A 14,236-nucleotide genomic window follows, 5' to 3' on the forward strand; every position below is an offset into this window, starting at 1 on the left:
ATTAGACAAAATGATCTTCATGAATATTGATCCACTAGTCATCATAAGTGTAGCTAATATATTTTAGTACTCATGTCAACTACTCACACCTATTCACTCATGATCATAAGCATACACACAGAAAACATGAAATAACAAGACATGTTTCGTATGTTTCATTCATATGTTTCAAATGTAAAAGAGTAAATATGAATGCTTGATGCTCATGCTTATGCAATGCAAATCAATTTATGCAAGACTAACACCTAGGGTGTTACAGCCCTCCCCCCTTATAAAAATCTCGTCCCGAGATTTGGGTTACGAACCATTTGTTATAAAAATCTTCATAAGCTTTTTGTAGATACTCTCCTGTTTCCCAAGTTGCATCTCCCTCATCATGATGATCCCACTGTATCTTGTATGTTTTCACCACACTATTCTGAGTAGCACATTCCTTAGTGTCTAACACCCGGACTGGTTGCTTCACGATACACCAAATCTGATTTGAGTTGGATACCTCGAGGTTCTATTCTTTCCTCTGGAACACGCAAACATTTCTTGAGATATGATACATGGAAAACTGGGAAAACGGTACTCATTGTCTCAGGTAACTCTAACTTGTAGGCTACCAGACCTCTTCGTTCCAAGATCTTGTATGGTCCTACGAATCTCGCAGCAAGCTTTCTTCGGACTCCGAACCTTTTCTTCTTCATTGGCGTGACTTTTCAGATAAACATAGTCACCAACTTTCAAACACAAGGGGTCTCCTTCTTCTGTCTGCATAGCTTTTCTGATGTGATTGGGCCGCTTTCATATTCTGCTGAATAATATGAACTTTCTTCTCGGCTTCTTCTACAAAGTCAATGCCATAATACCTTCTATCACCAGGCTCGACCCAATTCAATGGTGTTCTACATTTTCTGCCATATAAAGCTTCGAATGGGGCCATCTTGATGCTTTCTTGATAACTATTATTATAAGAAAACTCAGCTAACGGTAACCATGACTCCCATGATCCCTTAGAAGACAATACACAGGCTCTTAACATATCCTCCAAAACAGCATTCACTCGTTCAGTCTGACCATCTATCTGAGGATGATAAGCGGTACTGCGAATCAAACTAGTTCCTAAGCCTTTGTGTAAATGTTCCCAAAAGTGAGCCGTGAACTGTGAGCCTCTATCAGATACTATGGTCTTTGGTATACCATGCAACCTCATAATTTCTGCGATATACTTCTCGGCATATTGAGGTGGTCGATAAGTTGTCTTGACTAGGTAGGAAATGAGCGGTCTTGGTAAGACGATCCACAATTACCCAAATCGAATCATGTCCTTTTTGAGTAGTGGGCAAACCCGTGATAAAATCCATACTGATATCGTCCCACTTCCAACTAGGGACTAGATAAGGGTTGCAACATACCGGCAGGTTTCATGTGAATGGCTTTCACTCGACAACATGTGTCACATCTGACAACATATGCATGTAATTTCTTTCTTCATTTTGGTCTACCAATAACGAGATCTTAGTTCTTGATACATCTTACTACTTCCGGGATGGATAGATAGCTTAGAAAGGTGAGCTTCATCCATGAGTTTATTCCTAAGCTCTCGATCCTTGGGAACCACAAGACGGTCGTCAAACCACAACACTGCCCTGTTCATCCACTTTAAAGTGTTGAGATGGCTTTTCTTTTATTTTCTCTTTGATGTGGAATATCCCCTTGTTGGTTTTCTGGCCTTCTATTATCTTACTCTCCAAAGAGCAACTAATCTGAATACTATGTAACACAGCAGGATGCATTAGATCGAACCCATCTTCAAGTAATGGCTGCACATTCAAGTAATGTGACTTTCTGCTCAAAGCATCTACCACTACATTGGCTTTTCCAGGATGATATTGCACATTCAAGTTGTAATCCTTGATCAATTCCAACCATCTGCGTTGTCTCATGTTTAGCTCTGGTTGAGGTAAAGATATACTTAAGACTCTTGTGATCCGTGAAAATATTGCACACATTACCAAGTAGGTAATGTCTCCAAATTTTTAGGGCGTGCACAACTGCAGCAAGTTTAAGATCATGTGTTGGATAGTTGACCTCGTGCTTTCTCAATTGACGTGATGCATAAGCAATGACTCTCCTTTCTTGCATAAGAACACATCCTAATCCAGTCTTTCGATGCGTCGCAAAACACATCAAATGGTTTCTCGATATCTGGTTGTGCTAGAACAGGAGCAGTGGTCAACAGTTTCTGCAAAGTGTGGAAAGCTGCTTCACACTCCTCTATCCACACAAACTTGTGATCCTTCTGTAGGAGACTCGTCATCGGTTTGGCAATCTTTGAGAAATCTGGTATAAAGCGACGGTAATAACCGGCTAGTCCTAAGAAACTTCTAATCTCAGGAACTGTGGTCGGTGCTTTCCAATTCATAACTTCTTGCACCTTACTTGGATCGACTGAAACTCCATTCTCTGACAGAATGTGACCAAGGAAAGGAACTTCCTTCAACCAGAATTCGCATTTGCTAAACTTAGCATACAATTGATGATCCCTTAGTCTGGTCAAGACAGTTCTCAGATGCTCTTCATGATCTTTCTCGTTCTCGGAGTACACCAGAATGTCATCGATGAACACTACCACAAACTTATCCAATTCTGGCATGAAAACTGTATTCATCAAAAACATAAAGTATGCAGGAGCATTTGTCAAGCCAAAGACATGACAAGATACTCATACAATCCCGTATCTGGTGGAAAATGCAGTTTTCGGTATATCCTGTGGCCTAATCTTGATCTGATGATAACCGGATCTCAAATCTATTTTTGAGAACACCTTGGCCTTGGATAATTGGTCAAACAGAACATCAATATGTGGCAAGGGATATTTATTCTTGATGGTTACAAGCATTGAGTGGCCTGTAATCTACGCACATTCTCAACATGCCCTCTTTCTTTCTTCTTCACAAACAAGGCGGGACTATCCCCATTCAGACTTGCTTGGCCGATATAAACCCCTTTTTTGATAAATCTTCTAATTGCTTCTTCAGCTCAGCTAACTCATCTGGAGGCATCCGATAGGGTCTCCTTGAAATCAGAGCTGTTCTGGGGACTAGCTCAATTCCAAACTCAATCTCCCTATCTGGCGGAAGACCAGGTAGCTCATCCGGGAATACATCCGAGAATTCACACACTACCGGAATCTGATGAATAGGAATGACTACCGTAGCACATGTAACACTTATAGGTCTGTTCTCCGAGGCAATGGTACTTGGAAAGTACCCTCACCCAGGGGATCCTTAAGGGTAAGTACTCGACTTCCAGTATCTATGACTGCTCCCCAATCCTTCATCCAATTCATCCCTATAATGACATCCAAAACTAATCCAGGCATAACTATCAAGTTCACTCGGAACTTCCTGCTACCTAATTCAAGGGTTGCCCCTCGAACCATCCGGTTGGTCAAAACATCAGCCCCTGCTGAACTTATACGGTACCCATAACCCAATTCTGTGCATAGTTGTCCATGTTTCTATGCAAATGCTTGACTCATAAAAGAATGCGATGATCCAGAATCAAATAGAACAACTGCAGGGTTTTCGTTGACAGGAAACTTACCAGCAGTGATGGGCTCTCCCTCTAGGAATTTCATCCACTGTCGTACTATGCACTCTAGCATTATAAGTCTACTGCTTCTTCTTGGGCGGGTACGGACAAAACCTCGAGAAATGGCCGGGTTGATCACAGTTATAGCAGGGTCCTCTCACTGTCCCGGCAGATCCCACAGCTCCCTTGGAACTGCCTTGTACCGTAGTTGCGGCTGCTTTGTTGGGCTGTACTGCCATCTTGTACGGCTTCTGAGGTCCACTAGAAATTCTGACTTCTTTGCTGAGGTGGCCGGAACCTAGCGCCAGGTGCCGATGGGCGATATGGAGGACGACCTCCCATAGGTGCTCTAGCTTGGGACGGACCACCTTCAAAGGCTCTCTTGCGTGTCTTGGCTACGGTGCTGGCGTTGTTATTCTTCTCCTGCTTCAGACAGTCGCTGATGAAGTCATTGAATCTGACGCGGTTGTTGGTACCAACATGCTTCATCATTTTTGGATTGAGACCCCTCTTAAAACTAGCTATTCTTTTAGCATCTGTGTCAACCATGTCGGGAGCATAGCGACACAAGTTGTTGAAGGCATGCAGGTATTGCGTCACGGTTTTGGTGCCCTGGTTCAATGCCAGAAACTCTCCCAACTTCATCTCGGTCAGCCCGGGTGGAATATAGACTCCACGGAAGGCCTCAGCAAACTCTCTCCAAGAAATCTGAGCATTTGGAGGGAAGGTGGTGCGATGGTGCTTCCACCACATTCCCGCTGGTCCTTGCAACTGAAGTGCAGCATACTCCGTTTTCAACACCTCAGTCAACCTCAACACACGGAATTTATCTTCCATCGTGTTGATCCATTCCTCAGCATCGAGTGGCTCTGTTGCTTCCTTGAATACTGGCGGCCTAGTATCCATGAAATCTTTGAAGCTGCTATATTGGTTCACTCCCATGCCACCACCTTGATTGTTACCACGTTGAACGTTGTTGGCGATGGTTCGCAGAAAATCCTCCATGTTCTTCTGGGATTGTTCCGCGTTGCGCTGACTCCCGAGCAGCTGTGCGAGGAACATCTCGGGGGTAAACGGGGGAGGAGGTGGCAAATGCGGTTCATGGGGAGGTTCATTGTTGTTGTCGTGGTTTCCACCACCACCACCACCAGTCCCCGCACCGTTAGCACCGGGCTCAGCGGCCTCATACGTGGTTCGGCGAGTGTTTGTCATCTGCATATTTCAGCAACAAGTAATGATTGAGTGAAGCTATAATAATTGCAAGTGAAGGAAAAATTATGCCGTACTGAATTTACTGAGAGAGAATAAATTCATACAATAAAACAGAGGCACAACAATCGCATCCCAATTAAAACAACAGCACTTAATCAAATTACTTCAACGGCAAACATCGCGTCCATACAATCAAATTGCCAGCATACATACACTGGACTTTTTATGCGTTCAGATATCGCATTCGAAAATCAAGTTCCAACCACATGCCAAGTCTCATACGTTCGAAGCAACATACTAATAGGTTACATGCCAACAAAAGAAAGGTCATCGCGACTAGGACCTAGATACTAGCGCAAGGCAACTAGCCTACTCCTCGGGGCCATCGTCGGGATCGGAGACGTCACCATCGCCCCCAGGTGAAACTACAGGCTCGTCCTGGTTGTCGTCGTCGATGTCCATGCCAGCGGCGTCTGGTGGAGCATATGGGCCAACCCCATTGTAGAGCACGTGAAACTCCTCGTGCAGGTAGTCGTTGTATTCCTCTAGCTCATCGACCCTCTGCAGCAGAAGGTTTCTTGCGTTCCTAGGCTTCATTCCTTTCCTGAACCAAGCTGTCCAATCATGCGGTCTGCATTATTATTGGCTTGAGTCAACGTATGCACTCGCTGCATAGCTCTATCACCTCTCTCAACCTGCCTGATCTCGCTGTAAGTTCATATCAGCCAACTGCTCCTACAAGCTAGCTATAGCACGTGCCTGTCTCTTCTTCTACTTCTTTCCCTTTAGCTTATCCTCACTACGCAAGCCAGTCAAAGTCCAGTAGGTACTCTCAAGACCCTTCATATGCTCTGATGGCGGTGAACATAGCACTCATTGCCTGGTTGTTCGCTAGCCTGTCCTTCAGCTGGACCTCTGACCAATGCACTTCCTGAGGCTGAAACCCAAATGGCATCACGAGGATCATCCCTAGGAAAAGTGCCAGCTAGAGCTGCTGCAAGCTCACTGGGAAATCTGCTCATAATGTCCCTGATGACACGGAAGGCTGCTCCCTCTGCACCCTCAGCTGGAGTGTGACCCTCAAACTCCAAATGCCAACCATCCCAATCTGGAGCATCACCGAGAGCAGGAACCGTGATCTCCACCACTGCAAGTCCATCCTCTGCTAACTGGCTCTCATTCCAAGAGTACACCGGCTCTTGACCCTCTGGGTACCCCACATCATGGAGCACTCTCCAAAGCAAAGTTGGCATGCCAAACTCGCTCAAGAAGGTGTCCGTGGTGCGGTGCTCCCTCAGGGCCAACGGACGTCGAGGTGCTCTTCCTCCGGTGGACTTACGGGCGGTCTGCTTCGTGCGGGCCATCTGTAGCAAAAGTTCTTTTATTACCTCAGGGAAACATATTTTAGGTGATACAACTTTTATCAAAATGAGATAATCAATTTATAAGGGGAGGAATGCATGACATGAATGAAATGCACAAGTAACATGATGTATGTACGTGCCGTACGTTCTCACAAACTTAGGAAATAATAATTTCTAACGACTAATTCGGTGGCATACAACGATCTCTCAAATACGTAGCTAATACGTTCTACACGATAGTGTTGTTATGTACCTGCAGAAGATTCATTTCAGCCCAATTCCCAATGAATGCATAAAAGCAGTAAATTTTTATCTACACGCTCTACACGAATCCCCAGATACGTGTACAACGGTAGTAACCTACCCGAATCATCGTCCTATTGACGGCATCGCCTCCATAGACGGAAGACCCATACATGAGATACCTTTGTAAAACATGCGTAGAACATGTAATTACTCCAGCATCATATAAGCATTCACCCTAGATCGGCGGTGTATCCGATCATGCTCTCACAACTCACACTTACCGAGGCGTAGAGGCAATTGATCCATTCATTACCACTCAAACAAGTGGCACTCATACAATAGCACGCCGTATGAGCGACGAAAGAGAAATATGATGCAAGAACCCCAAGTCAGTACTTAATTAAGCCACCTAAAGTCCTTAACTGGGCATAAAGGATATGATCACTGGCACACTTTATAGTTTTGAAAATCACGTTTTTCAAATGCCTTTTTGTTTTAAATACACTTGTGAACAGTAACACGCTAAACCATGCTCTGATACCAGCTGTAACAGAACCGACCAATTATACGAAATTAAGTAAGAAAATCATCCGCCAGAGCAGACGATTTAGCAAACTTAAGCCCGTATAACCCGGTAGTCCTGTGAAATCACGAAGGATTTCAAACCAACTTCCATTCCAGCCAAGATCGTAATAAGTTTAGCGGTCACCATCACATATTACATAAAAGTTCACAATCACAGATACATCAGAGTTTCAACATAGTTATTACAAAACCAGTTCGAATAAAAGTAGCGGAAGTCATTTGTTCAAACCACACACACTCACGCGGAGTTTAAATATAGTGCCAGCGAATGATCATCTCCAACAAAAGCATCAGACGAGACGTAAGGAATGACCATGCCCATGGTCCTAAGCATCACCCATCGCAGGATAAAGGCAGTTGATACAGTAGCCGTAATACATCTGCCCATCTGCAACAAGTGGGAATAAAACCCTGAGTACGAGAAGGTACTCAGCTAGACTTACCCGACATAACCAAAAATAAATGACACCAAGGATTATGAAGGGCTTTATAGTAGGGTAGCTGACTCATTTGCAAAAAGAAGCATTTTTAGCATTTCAAGAATCCTTTCTAAAAGCATTATTGCCAAGTTAATTAGTATTAACCTGTCGACTATATTTGCACCTATACTAGAGTAAACATGTGATTAAGCAGATAATGATAACCAATGATCATTAAACAACTTCCATACTGTCATATTCATTATAACTATCCAAGTGTTCCATAAACATTTACTACGATGAAGTCACTCAAGTCAAGTGCTCACTATCCAGGAGCGATGGCGATTCGAATCGATTCCTAACCAGCTGGTGATTTATTCCTTACACAAACCTCACTCACCCGCTAAAGTGAGATATTGATCACCGAGTCAACTTTCCAGGAATCTCGAGTTTGCCAGGAACCACATGTACCCGGGGGCCGACCGACTGCACTTTGGTCTTATCATCCCGCCCCCGTGTCCTACCACACCTGCTCCGGTACAGTGCAGTTGCGGGCAATCTACTTCGGCCCGAAAAATCTCCCAGCTTCGCTGGTCGGAAGGTACTTTATCCGGCCAGCTAAATGTAAGGCATGCGTTCAACATGACTCGAGGCCCAACAACGGTCGGTCCTTAATCGACACAGACGGAAAGCACTACAGTCCAAAACTCTGCAAGTCTCCGTCTGGTCTCAACTTCATTTAACACTTAGTTATACCATGACTTCATAGTCATCCAAGCAGATCCAGGTAACCACCTATAGCTCGCAGGTGATAGGAAATCACCCGACTTCTACCGGTCTAAGCCAGCTAAGCATTGACTCGACTGCGGATACCAGGGTAACAAGGATATAGTATAACAAAGGTAAACAAGGTATAATGCAGCAACGGTTGCAAACAACTCCTGAACGTAATGCATCAATTAAAGTAAAGCATTTAATTAATAATTGCAAACCGGGAGAAAATGCTCCGGGGCTTGCCTCTCTCGAAGGAGCTCGGACGGTGATCGGGGCACTCCGGAAGTTCCTCAACGTCCTCCTCATTGGCTTCTGGCACTTCCTGCGGCTACACCTCGAACTGCTCCTTGGGCTCCTCGGGTATGATGACTGGGTTCTCGGTTTGCGATCCTGTATGATGCAATGTGCGTAAGTGCTTATGCAATCGGTGCATCGGATGAGATGAATACAATGAATATGTTTGAATGCAAGGTAGTCAACATCATCCAAGAAAATATACTACAAGCACATGTCATCTACTGCATTCTCTTCTACTACTAATATGTTAAGTCAACACATCTTATTAATTGCTTCAAAGATACACCAAAGCGAACATTATTAACTAACTTGTATTTAAGAGGATTATTTTATTTCATTTTCAACTTAGGGCTACAACAGCAATCTATATTTCTGGTGCTTATAAAAATCTAAGAAAATTACAGTAGCATAGGTACTACTCTAATTAGACTACCATAAAATTTTCATGGCATGTTTGAATGAGTGAATAGTCCTACACAAAAATGCACAAGGCATAAGTGCTTAAAAAGGCATAAATAGGAAACCTTAGTTAAAAGTGTCAAGCAACAGATTTCACATTTTTCCTAGGTATCATTCTAGCATAAGAATAGCACTCACCAAATTTTACCTTTACTGGATCTATAGAAAAATTATGAAAATTCACACAAGTATTACTCAATGATAAAAGGAAAATCTATAACTCAAAAACCATACATGCAATGACTCTCAAATTTTTACCAGAGCTTCTACTAAGCAAGACTAGCATACCCACAAAATTTCATAATTTTTGGACCACAGAAACTCAAGATAAAATTCAAACAAGTTTGCATGTATCTAAAAACGCATTTCAAGTTCCTATTTAATTCATACAAAAATTATACTATACGTGCTGATGTTATATTTTTCTTAGATGCTAGACTTCACTCAGATCCTAATAAACATTGGACTCACTCAAATTGGATCTACCAAACTTGAGATACAATTTTTTACAAAATACATTCAAAACTGAACAAATGAGCTATCCTACTGGGTCTGAGTCACTGACTGGTCGGGACCCACACGTCAGCGACAAGAAAACAGGGGATGGCTCACTCGACGGCGCGGCAACGGCGAAACTCGCCGGCGGCCACATCTTCCGGCGAGGCCAAAGGCACAGGCGTGTTCCTAGCGACGATACGCACCTACCCATACCCTTTTCCCGACCGCTACCACGCTCTAGCTATGACTGCGTCGGCAATGGCGGACGGCGGCGAGGTCGCTGCGGAACTCCGGCGATGGCGAGTCCCCATTGCCTAGGCCAAGCTCGGTATGAGCTTCACGGGGTCATGGTGACGCTAACCAAGAAGAGAAAGGAGAAAGGAGACGCCCCTATTGCTCCGGCCATGGTGAGCCCAACTCCGGTGAGGTCGAAGCATGGCGGCTGCGGACTCGGCGTAAGCGCCAACGACACAGCATGATAGGCTCGACCAGAGGGAGGAATAGGTACAGGAGATGGTGGGAAAACTATGGGCAAGATGTAGCGAGGTGAAACGCAGCAGCGAGCGCATGGGAGCTCGACGGAGTTCACAGCGGCAATGGCGTTTCGCCGCGGGGAAGAAAAATGCGATCTCAACTAAGACTCACCGGCTCAACCGCGAGGTGGACGCGCTAAAGGCAACTACGGCGGCGCTGTGGGCTAGCTGAAGGCAGGCAAGGATGCAGTGGCGAGGGAGATGGCGGCCGCAACGCTCTCGGCGGCAATCAGAAGGCGCTGCGCTCGGCTTCCACGGGTTCTGACGAGGCGAGACACGGCGTAGGCGAAGCAAATAGGCGAGCCAACAGCCGCGTGGTGATGTCGTGGCAGCGACGGCCTGACCTGCGGGGCTGCGACGGCGTACGGACTCCACTTGGCGTGCTTGGCCTGACGGCGGTCGGCCACTCGGCCTGACGAAGACGACCATCAGACCCGCGATCAGAGCCTGACGACGCAATTTGACGACGTTCTTTCTACTAAACCGTGAAGTATTAGCTCATACCATCTACACAAGAGTTGTAGCTCTAAGTACCATCTGTAATTCATCTTAAATGATCAAGACCTAATTCGCAACGGTTCAGGAGTAATGTCGTCCCAAAGGTTGGCCTGTCAAACTGTCGGCGTCAAACACTTGTAAAAATTTCCTAAGTGCTCAAAATGGTGAAAAGCTGATTCTTGGAAGCCAATTTCAAGCATGTTAGGAGCTAAACTAGTCTATGACATAAACATAAAAGTTGTTCCCCACATCAAATACTACAACTTTGCTTTAGTGACCACCTTCATGCAAAGTCTATAGCACGCAGTTCAAACTTGGTCAAACATGCCACATTCAAAGGATGACTGGTACTTGAACTCTGACCTAATGACTTATTTACCCTTAACCATGAATATCAAAGTTGTTCATAATGGTGCTCTAGACATGTTTAAGCTAATTGCAAGGTCACACACTCATTTCATGCATTGGTCATACATAGGGCTATCCAGTTCAACACACATATTATCACTTAAGTACTAGATTAGACAAAATGATCTTCATGAATATTGATCCACTAGTCATCATAAGTGTAGCTAATATATTTTAGTACTCATGTCAACTACTCACACCTATTCACTCATGATCATAAGCATACACACAGAAAACATGAAATAACAAGACATGTTTCGTATGTTTCATTCATATGTTTCAAATGTAAAAGAGTAAATATGAATGCTTGATGCTCATGCTTATGCAATGCAAATCAATTTATGCAAGACTAACACCTAGGGTGTTACAGCATCCATTGTATATGGTATGAAGCTGTGATATGGAGCGATAAATCCAGTTGAGTCCCTAATGACGGCACTAGAGCTCCCCAATCCCTTTATTTCATCAAAGCTGGCATTCACATTGATCATCAGACACAGCCGATCGTAACAGGTTTTGGATGTTTTCCCCATGAACAAGCTGTCGTCGCTGCCACCAAATGTACCAGCATCCAATCAGTAGAAGCTCAGCTCGGCCAAGCTTGAGTTCCCTAACCTCATCTCCATCCCTGATAATTTCCTGAACAATAACAAACCCCGATCTATCCATCATCCACTACGCTAATAAGGCTCTGTTGGGGTGGCTTAAGAGCCTCTGTAGGGGTGGCTACGCCAGTCGCTCCCCCAGGGGGTTCCTACAAATAGGACCTCTATAGGGTGGCTCCCTAACCGCCCCTACAAATACCTCTATAGGGGCGGCTGGTGTTTCCAGCCGCCCCTATAAATGGATTTGTAGGAGCGGCTGATGTTTTCAGCCGCCCCTACAGTTGTTATTTATAGGGGCGGTTCAATCTAGAATCGCCCCTACAGTGCATTTTTCAGTAAAAAAAATAATTAAAAAATTCAAATCTGTCTACAGCATATATACATCCACAATTTATACATATATACATCCACAGAATATATAATTCAAATTCAGATCTGAACCACCACATTTATACATATATACATCCACAAGTTCAAATCACAAGTCATAATTCACAAGTCTATCATTACATAGTCCAATCCACAAGTTCAAAATCACAAGTCCATCAAATTGTTATCATCGGCCTAGAGCTAGCCTTTCAAGCTCACGAAGGTGTTGATATGTAGGATTACTACCTAAGTCAGATAGTACATCATGGTAATCGCCTTTGACATTCACAATTTGGTCCAATATGAAGTTGCAAAGGTCGCCGACTAGCTCTAAGAGTTCGTCATCCTTGTACACGTCCCTTCTATGGTGCAGTAGTAGTATAAGTAGTAGTATAGACAGCAGTAGGAGTAGTAGAGTAGGCAGTAGTAGTATAAGTAGTAGTATAGACAGCAGCAGGAGTAGTAGAGTAGTCAGTAGTAGTATAAGTAGTAGTGTAGTAGTATAGACAGCAGCAGGAGTAGTAGAGTAGGCAGTAGTAGTATAAGTAGTAGTAAGACAATTGAATTCAGAGCATAGCAATAGCAGTAGTAAGACAATTGAATTCAGAGTATAGCAGCAGCAGTAGGCAATAGAGTGTAGGCAGTAGTAGATCAATAGAACAGCAGCAGCAACAAGCACATAGTAGTAGACAGTAGTAGTAGATTGTTGAATTAGTTACATATTTGGCTCAGATTTGCCCATTATTGTCATCACTGGTTGCTTGTATATGAGATACAAGCCATCCTAGTTTAGCAGCACACAAGCATAGGGACATTTCATCATCATCGCTGCTGCCTCAGCATAAAAAGTCTAGACATCATTGCATATGCCACTGCCTCAGCAATTTTTTTTTAAAGTTTAAAAAAATCATCATCGCAAATGCCACAAAGATAAAACAGTGTCAAAACTAGATCCCAAATCACATATGCATCATAGTACAGCAACAGTAACCACATAGTAGAGTAGCAGTATAGTAGCATCATAGAAATAGGCAGCAAGTGCTTTGTTAATAGGAAGATGTATATTTGGCATTTGCTCAGCAAAAAAATGGCATCACATGTAGCAAGTGCTCAGTTAAATGGCACCCAGTCTCTTATCTCAAATTCATACAAAATTCATCGAATTTCATCATTGGCAGTGGCATATGCTCAGTTAAAATCTATCCCATTCCATCACAGTGGCATAATAGGCATCATAGGCAGCAATTAAACAAATGTAGTATAGTAGTAGTACAGTACCAGCAGAGTACAAAGTGAAGCCAAAATGTTCAGCTACCAGAGTAGAGAGACAGTGTAGAGACAAGAGTAGAGTAGAGTGTGGTAGCAGCAAGTAAAATGTGCAGCTAACAAAATTGAATTTGGCTAAATGGCATTATGCTCAGGTAATTCAAATAGACTAAATGGCATTGTGCTTAGTTAATAGCAATAGCACCCAAAAGGCAGTGGCATTATGCTCAGTTTTCACAAAAAAAAGCATCACAGGCAGCATACCAGTAAGGAAATAAGTAGTTCATCACAGGCATCATTGGTAGTGGCATCTGCTCAGTTCTCAATTCTCATCATAGGCAACAAAACAAAAGCATCATAGGCAGCAGTTCATCACAAGCATCATAGGGAGCAGTTCATCATAGGTACCTTTGGAGGACAAGGAAGGAGAGCGCCTGGGCCGGGGAAGGAGAGGTCGATGGGCTCGCGAAAGGAGAGGCACGAGGTCGCCGGCGGACGGGCACTAGGGGCACCATGGCGGCGCACCAGCGAGGCGCACATGCACCAGGGGCACCATGACAGTGCACGGGCACCAGCAGGGGCACCACGGTGGTGCACGAGCACCAGGGGCACCACAGCGGCGCACGGGCACCAGCACGGGGGCGGGGTTCTGAGAGCTAATCCCGTGAAGGTGGTGCATCGGAGGTAGGGTTCCGGGATGGGGCGTCGGAGGAGGAAGAGGAGGTCGCGCGTGAAGGTGCTCGGCGGCGGTGTTCCTAGCGATTCCCGTGGCGGTGGCGCGCCGGAGCTAGGGTTCTGAGGTCGGGGCGCCGGAGGAGCATGGGGGTGGGGCACAGACAAGGAGGAGGACAGGGGTGGGGCACGGACAAGGAGGAGGAGGACAGGGGTGGGGGTCGCCGTGAAGGAGCTCGGCGGCGGTGATGGCGGCGGCGGCGGCGCGGGGAAATTTGGCAGCCTGACGGTGTCGAAATGGAGGAGCGCGCCCAAGACTTAGCCAAATTTAGGCACTGACGTGCTCCTTCCTATATATAGCTACGGGCATTTGTAGGGGCGGTCCGTTCCCCAGCCGCCCTTAAAAATATTTTTCAAAATCATTTTTTTAAATAGAAAAATCAAAGTTT

The sequence above is a fragment of the Miscanthus floridulus genome, chromosome 5, assembly GCF_019320115.1.
Source record: "Miscanthus floridulus cultivar M001 chromosome 5, ASM1932011v1, whole genome shotgun sequence".
NCBI classification, from domain to species: domain Eukaryota; kingdom Viridiplantae; phylum Streptophyta; class Magnoliopsida; order Poales; family Poaceae; genus Miscanthus; species Miscanthus floridulus.